The following is an 8,288-nucleotide window of genomic DNA, read 5'->3' on the forward strand; positions in this document are numbered from 1 at the left end:
AATAGCACTCTTACCATAGATTCACAAGTTTGCCAGATTTACCGCCCCTTATATTTATCTATGAAGCCAGGAGTCCCTGATCTTCACCTCCTGGTGACATATTGTCCTGTACCAATTAAAATCACAAATGTTAAGCAATACTCAAAGTCACAGTCATGGCACTCTCCGGGCCACAATGCAACGCCAGTTATTAACATGGTGGAATGAATCACAAGTCAACCTGGCAATCTTTGGGCGCCAAAAGGTAGTCACATCCAAAATCGCCATGTAGTTCTATCTGTAAACAAATCTAATTCCCATGCTGCAACTGAAGCCTGTAGCACAAAGTGCTTGATCTCTTTGCGAATAAAAATCATGGTCGTGACACCCTATGTTTCAGTGCGACTCCATTTACATGTGAGTCACAATTTTTGGTCACTTGATGGAAGTCATGGCCAAAGTCACCGTGCAGCCCGAGGCTAATACACTGCTATACGGGCAGGCATTGCATGAAGTAATTTTGTGTGCACAAGCCCAGCGGGAAGTCTCTTAGCTATATACTGAGCCATTTCTGGAATAAAACCAAAATCCCCACCAAATCCAACATCCTGCAGAATTTTGAAACTACAACTCCCAGCAGGTCCTGACAGAGTTGTAGTTTCACAGACAGATTACAGAAAACTAGCTCAGTATTTATGTCAGAGGACAGATTTCTACAAAACAATATTTGGAAGGAAAGGTCAGGCTCAGACTGACAAAGGTAACAGGTCCCTTTAATATTTAACGAATTGTTGGCAAACTAGTGGGCTGAGAAGATCAGACAGATATTCAGGGAGGAAAAGAGAAGGAATTCCCTGTGTGTACAAAGTCCAGATCATCTCCTGTGTATAAAAGATTGAAGGTGATCCAGTTCTGATGGTTTAGGACATGTTCACACTATAGGGAAATATATTTAGGCCTAGTTCACTTCTGCATTAGTTAGAACCAAGCTTACTACATATACGATAACAGAACCAAGCTAACTACATAGATACGGTTACAGAACCAAGCTACCGTATATACTCGAATATAAGCCACATTTTTCAGCACAGTTTTTGTACTGAAAAAGCTCCCCTTGGCTTATACTTGAGTCAGCAAAAAAAAATTATTTTTTTAGGATGGGGGGGGGGGGATCGGGGGTCTATGACCAGCTGCAATATCAATGTATAGAATGACAGTGGGGGGGAAAAGAAGCTTAAAAATAAATAAATAAATAAATAAATAAAAGTTCTTAATCCCTCCTTTCCCTAGAATACATACAAACGTAGAAAATTGCTGTGAAACACAAACACATTAGGTATGCCTGTGTCTGAAAGTGCCCGGTCTACTGAATATAGCGTATCTGCAGTGCTCCTGTTCCATCAGGAAGGGGTTAATAGGAGCACTGCAGATACCCTATATTCAGCCAGACTGAATTCCAACTGGGGGAAGAAAAAAACTGTCCTCAAGCTCAGGGAAGGGGCAGACAGACAACCAAAACACCCCCTTCCCTTTCCCAGCAACTACTGTACCCAAAAACTCCGACCATTTTAATTTTTTAAATTTTCCAGTAGCTGCTGCATTTCTTCCCTAGGCTTATACTCGAGTCAATGAGTTTTCCCAGTTTTTTGTGGTAAAATTAGGGGCCTCGGCTTATATTCGGGTCGGCTTATACTCGAGTATATACGGTAACTTCATAGAAACAGTTACAGAACCAAGCTAACTACATAGATACGGTAATAGAACCAAGCTAACTACTTATACGATAACAGAACCAAGCTAACTACATAGATACGGATACAGAACCAAGCTAACTACTTAGATACGGTTACAGAACCAAGCTAACTACTTAGATACAGTTACAGAACCAAGCTAACTACTTAGATACAGTTACAGAACCAAGCTAACTACGTAGATATGGTAACATTACCAAGTTTCCTACGTAGATATCGTAAGAGAACCAAGCTTACTACATAGGTATGGTAACAGAACCAAGCTTACTATGTAGATACGGTAACAGTACCAAGCTTTCTACATAGACTACATAAGCTTCTTTGGTTTTGTGAACCACAACATCCTTAGACCTCATTCATGTGGGTATATTGTACCCTTACTTGTCTGGGTTTCATAGGCTGTACTCAGACACCTTGCTCCCACTAAATTCTAATGACTATCGCGTTTATGGGGAATATTCAAACAATATAAAGCAAATTCCTGGACAATATATGATATAAGTAAGCATTTAGATTTTACACGTGTATTGATGATTCTTATAAAATATGGATGTGTCCGTTTGGGATGAAGCTTTTTAACTTCCTGACTACACAAACAAGGCCGATATCTACAACTGTGAACTGCGAATGTTTATTTGACTTTCAAAGAACTTTGAGCTTGACGGAAAGGGGAGGGGAGGAGGGAGCCATTCTGGAAAGGGAATGTCTGGCCCTAAACTGTGTGAAATATACCAGATGCACAGGTTTGTGATGTTTACTTGTGTTGAGAGAAGGATGAAGAGCAGCAGGTTCTATCCTCAGGGTCATATATAGATGGTATGTTCACTTAGACAAGCACTTCACAGAGATATTTGGGCAGAGATATTCCCCTCCTCACATTTCTATTGGAGCACACAAGGCACAGAAGGTGTAGAAAACTGCCATGTACACTCACCGGCCACTTTATTAGGTACACCATGCTAGTAACGGGTTGGACCCCCTTTTGCCTTCAGAACTGCCTCAATTCTTCGTGGCATAGATTCAACAAGGTGCTGGAAGCATTCCTCAGAGATTTTGGTCCATATTGACATGATGGCATCACACAGTTGCCGCAGATTTGTCGGCTGCACATCCATGATGCAAATCTCCCGTTCCACCACATCCCAAAGATGCTCTATTGGATTGAGATCTGGTGACTGTGGAGGCCATTGGAGTACAGTGAACTCATTGTCATGTTCAAGAAACCAGTCTGAGATGATTCCAGCTTTATGACATGGCGCATTATCCTGCTGAAAGTAGCCATCAGATGTTGGGTACATTGTGGTCATAAAGGGATGGACATGGTCAGCAACAATACTCAGGTAGGCTTTGGCGTTGCAACGATGCTCAATTGGTACCAAGGGGCCCAAAGAGTGCCAAGAAAATATTCCCCACACCATGACACCACCACCACCAGCCTGAACCGTTGATACAAGGCAGGATGGATCCATGCTTTCATGTTGTTGACGCCAAATTCTGACCCTACCATCCGAATGTCGCAGCAGAAATCGAGACTCATCAGACCAGGCAACGTTTTTCCAATCTTCAATTGTCCAATTTCGATGAGCTTGTGCAAATTGTAGCCTCAGTTTCCTGTTCTTAGCTGAAAGGAGTGGCACCCGGTGTGGTCTTCTGCTGCTGTAGCCCATCTGCCTCAAAGTTCGACGTACTGTGCGTTCAGAGATGCTCTTCTGGCTACCTTGGTTGTAACGGGTTGCTATTTGAGTCACTGTTGCCTTTCTATCAGCTCGAACCAGTCTGGCCATTCTCTTCTGACCTCTGGCATCAACAACGCATTTCCACCCACAGAACTGCCGCTCACTGGATGTTTTTTCTTTTTCGGACCATTCTCTGTAAACCCTAGAGATGGTTGTGCGTGAAAATCCCAGTAGATCAGCAGTTTCTGAAATACTCAGACCAGCCCTTCTGGCACCAACAACCATGCCACGTTCAAAGGCACTCAAATCACCTTTCTTCCCCATACTGATGCTCGGTTTGAACTGCAGGAGATTGTCTTGACCATGTCTACATGCCTAAATGCACTGAGTTGCCGCCATGTGATTGGCTGATTAGAAATTAAGTGTTAACGAGCAGTTGGACAGGTGTACCTAATAAAGTGGCCGGTGAGTGTATATGAGCCCTTAGCTTGCATCCAAAAAATCAGTGTACCTAAGGTGTCCCATTCGCTGTGCTTATGCTCTACCCAGCCTCCCTGCACGGTGCCAATTTTCTGCCCATCTACTGCGGTTAGAGAATTGCACCAGCCCTAAGCTTGGTCTTTCTGCTTAGGTGTCCCATCTTTTCCTTTGGCACAGTACATTAGTATTTTCTATTCATTATCTGTTGCTAATGGAAATTACTCCATTCACACGGAGGAAGTTGGCACTGATTCTGGCGCAATTACTCACGTCAGAATCCACGCGTATATAAGCCTCCCATTGACTTCAATGGGTTCCATTTTCCGGGCGGAACCCATTGGTTAATGGGAGGCTTTATTTCTGCGCCGCTTCTGATGCGAGTTATCACGCCAGAATCAACGCCAACTTCCTCCGTGTGAATGCCCCCTAAGAGTCCAAAATGCCTCTATAGAGTGAAAACCTAGTAACAACCAAGAAACATAGCGATCTCCTGGACTTATAGACCAAGGTCTCCTAGGTCAAGGATTCTGTTCCTTGACAACAGGCACATCAATGAACTGGAGACATCAATCAATCTTGCTTTTATGGTTCTCTCAAAAATTGGAACTAAATGTTGGAAAATGTGCAGATCTTAGCGACACCACCTACTTCATCGATTTGCATTACATTATAACTTGTCTTTCTTGATGCCACAATTTCAGTTTTGAGGAGTACTCAAACTTCCGATTTTATCTCCAGCAGTCTATGCATCTCTCCTTTATCACTCAGCTTCTTTTCTCTCCCCTCCTGCTTCCATAGATAACTGTGTAAGGCTGAGGCCCCGCCGTGCAAAAAAGCAGCTTTTTTTGTTGCAGATTTTGCTGCTGTTTTTTGAGCCAAAGCCAGGAGTGGATTGAGTAGAAGGAAGAAGTATAAGAACTTCCTCTATAGTTCCTATTCCATTTGTAGCCATTCTTGGCTTCGGCTCAAAAAAACGCAACAAAATCTACAACAAAAAAAGCTGCATTTCCTCAATGTGGGGCTTCAGCCTAAAGCTGTAATATTACAAATCCATGAACTGCAATCCTGCCTTTCCCTAGCAAGACTTATGTTCAGTACAAAGATAATGCCAAAATAATGTCACAATACAGAGTAATACAAGCAGTGATGTCACAGCACAAGAATATAATTATAATGATGTCATAGGCAGGCGTTACGTTGTCTCAGTAATATTAGCCATCACTATTGGTGTCTTTGTAAGGCAAGGCTCACATCTGTGCACGGGTCTCTGTCGTTCATGTCCAGTTCTTTAAAATAGATTATAATGGGATCGACCGGGGAGGAATTTTTTCTCCACCAATTTTCAGCAGTTTCTGTGGCAGAGTCTCCAACCCAGATGTGAACCTAGATTTAATGCGCCCCGTGGCAGCCACTAGTCTGCTACCTTGGTAGTTACACCCATGACTGTGAGCCACGTTCGACCATAAAAGCAATTGTAAGCTTGATGATATAAATTATGACATTGCAAATACTTGCTGATATTTTAGCGTTAAAGTTGACAAATTGGAATTATACTATATTTTAGCATCTGAACTGGCACAACTAAGTGGTTAGGATATTTATACAGTGTTTTATGCTACCTTATAGCCAGGGGTTATGACCATTGCATAGGAGTTCATTAGTTAGCCACAAAAATGGAGCTTGCAAGTCACACTTGAACTCACTAATACAGTATGGTTGCTACTAAACGCCTCTCATGGTGGCTGAAAGTAGCAAGCATATCATCTTTTATATCTACTGCATATCTACAAATTTCACAAAGATCATCACTTGTTTCTTTTCAAGTGTTCGACCATTTTAGTCACCCTCTAGCACCTGCTGAGGATGTTCTGTTTTATCTGCAGTGGGCCCAGATCAAAGAATAACCCCCACTGCCATTCAATGGGGCTTATCATTGATTTCTGTTGCAGACCCTGCCCAACATTAGTATCAAGCTACTGATCTCTGCAGAAATTTTACGTGTCATGTAAATGAGGTATGAGAAGACCAAACTGACCACATTCATGGGATGTAAATTAGTCTTGAGTTCAACGTGGACTTTATGCTGAAATCTATGTCAAGACTAACTTAAAGGGGTTGTTCCATTACAAGGATCCTATCTATACTGCTTGTTAATGTGAATGTAAGACTTTTCCTAAATACATTGCTTCAGCAAAACTGCTTTGTTTGTCCACTATCTTACTTTATTCATTTCTCTGTTGACACATCCCTTGACTTATCTGGTCAAAAGTCAAGTGATGTAACTGCCTGCTGTCAGGGGGGAGGGAGGAGGGGCTAAGTGCACGGGAGCGAGCCTGGAGGGGGCAGTTTATACCTGGGGGGGGGGGGAAGGGGCCGCCAATACAGACCCGGCATCCGCTGTAATAGAGAGGCGGATGCCGGGGAGTGTAGACGCCGGCACAGGTGCCTGCAACATCGCTACGCTCCTGCCCTGCATGAAGCCAGCAGCAGGAGCGATGCTGCTATTCCGGAGGGGAGGGGAGGGGGGGCGGAGGAGCGAAATAGCAGCATCGCTCCTGCGGCTGCTAGCTTCATGCAGGGCAGGAGCGTAGCGATGTTGCAGGCACCTGTGCCGGCGTCTACACTCCCCAGCATCCGCCTCTCTATTACAGTGAATGCTGGGTCTGTATGGCATTGTGAAGGCTGTACGTCTGATGCCTAGATGCATCGGGAGCGCACACGCAGGGCCAGCGGCATATAAGCGAGGACTTCTCGCCGCTGGCTTTGCATATGTAACTCTGCCCACCAATGACGCAACAAAGCCAGAAGAAAGAAGAATTTACAGCAGTGAAGACTGGTGAGTATGCGACGTGGGAATACCCCTTTAAACCGAACTTACCATGTGCAGTGCCATTATACACAGTCCAGTCACATTAATGTGACCACCTGTCAAAATCCAGAATAACCACCTTTGGCAGAGCGGACCGTTGCGAGACGTGCAGGAAGAGAGGGGATGTTGTGATGATGTTCACTAGGATGTTGAGCCATGCCGACTCCAGTGCCGTGGCCAGCTGTGATCGAGGTGGTCCCACAGATTCTCGATTGGGTTCAAGTCTGGGCAATTTGCTGGCCATGGGAGTGGGGTAAACTCATCCTGGGGTTCCTCGAACCATGCACGTACACTGCGAGCTTTATGACACGTCACATTGTCCTGCTGGTAGATGCATCATCCTGAGGAAAAACAATTCACATGTAGGGGTGAACATGGTCCGCAAGGATAGATGCATACTGGTGTTGATCCATCGTGCCTTCCACAATGATGAGTGCACCCAGATGGCCGATGACACGTGCCTTCTGCAACTGGTTATTTAACGTTGACGTCAAAAGTAGACGGTGGTCACATTAATATGACTGGACTGTGTAGATACTCTGAGCTTAGGGACGGGCACGGAGTGCAAAAGAACGCACCCGATGCCCATTGAAATAAATGACAGGTGTCACGGACACAGCTAGTGTCCGCTCCTAGTGTCCGTGACAGATTTTGAGCGGACACTAGGAGCGGACACTACCTGTCGGACACCGACGCTAGTGTGAACGCCCCCTTATATACAGTTCAGTACATGAGCTCCACAGTACCTTTTAAAGAGAGATTTGGTGTTCCTCTTGCAATAATATATTCCAGCTTTTAAAGGGCTAAATTGTAAAAGTTCTTTCAGATATGATAGAATATTCTTAGCCACACAAGTCATTTTAAGCTCTGCTTTGTTTCTGGCACAAAACAATGCAAGACAAAGCTTCCTCTGACAGCAGGATATTCTATCTACCAACCATGTGAGATACTTTCCTCAAAAACCCACCCCACAAGCACTTTAAGGGGCAGGGGAGGAAGAGCAGAACAGGAAGTACTACCTTGTATATATGACCCCCACCATCAAGTTGCAGACTACACCTATTTGCAGCAGAGGTCCTTCTGTTACTCTTTAGGGGAATAAAAAGCAGGAGCCAAAACATGAAATAGGTTCCAATGGGTAGGAGACTTCTACCATGCCTTTAACTTTGCAATTCTTTTTTGGCAAAGACCCCCCTCTCCAGGAGGGAACATGAAGCTTAAAGGGTTATTCCCAACTCACCTGTTCACCAACCTGCATGCTGTATGTTCTGTTCACTTCCTGGTTTTCTCGGTACATTGGTGGGCAGGGTTTCACTTACTCTGCTATCTCTCTTCATAGCAGTACGTTTGCCGTCAGCAATGAGGGATTTGTTGTAAATAAATTAGCACAGTATCACTGGAAGATGCACAACATGAAGCTTATGTAGCAGAGCTGGATTTGATAGATGATGAGAATCCCAAATTTACATGCTACAGAGCCAAGAGTCAGCTTGCAATAAATTCAGCTTTAGGTCTGTGTTACATACAGAGGAA

The sequence above is a fragment of the Leptodactylus fuscus genome, chromosome 8 (assembly GCF_031893055.1).
Source record: "Leptodactylus fuscus isolate aLepFus1 chromosome 8, aLepFus1.hap2, whole genome shotgun sequence".
Lineage (NCBI taxonomy): Eukaryota > Metazoa > Chordata > Amphibia > Anura > Leptodactylidae > Leptodactylus > Leptodactylus fuscus.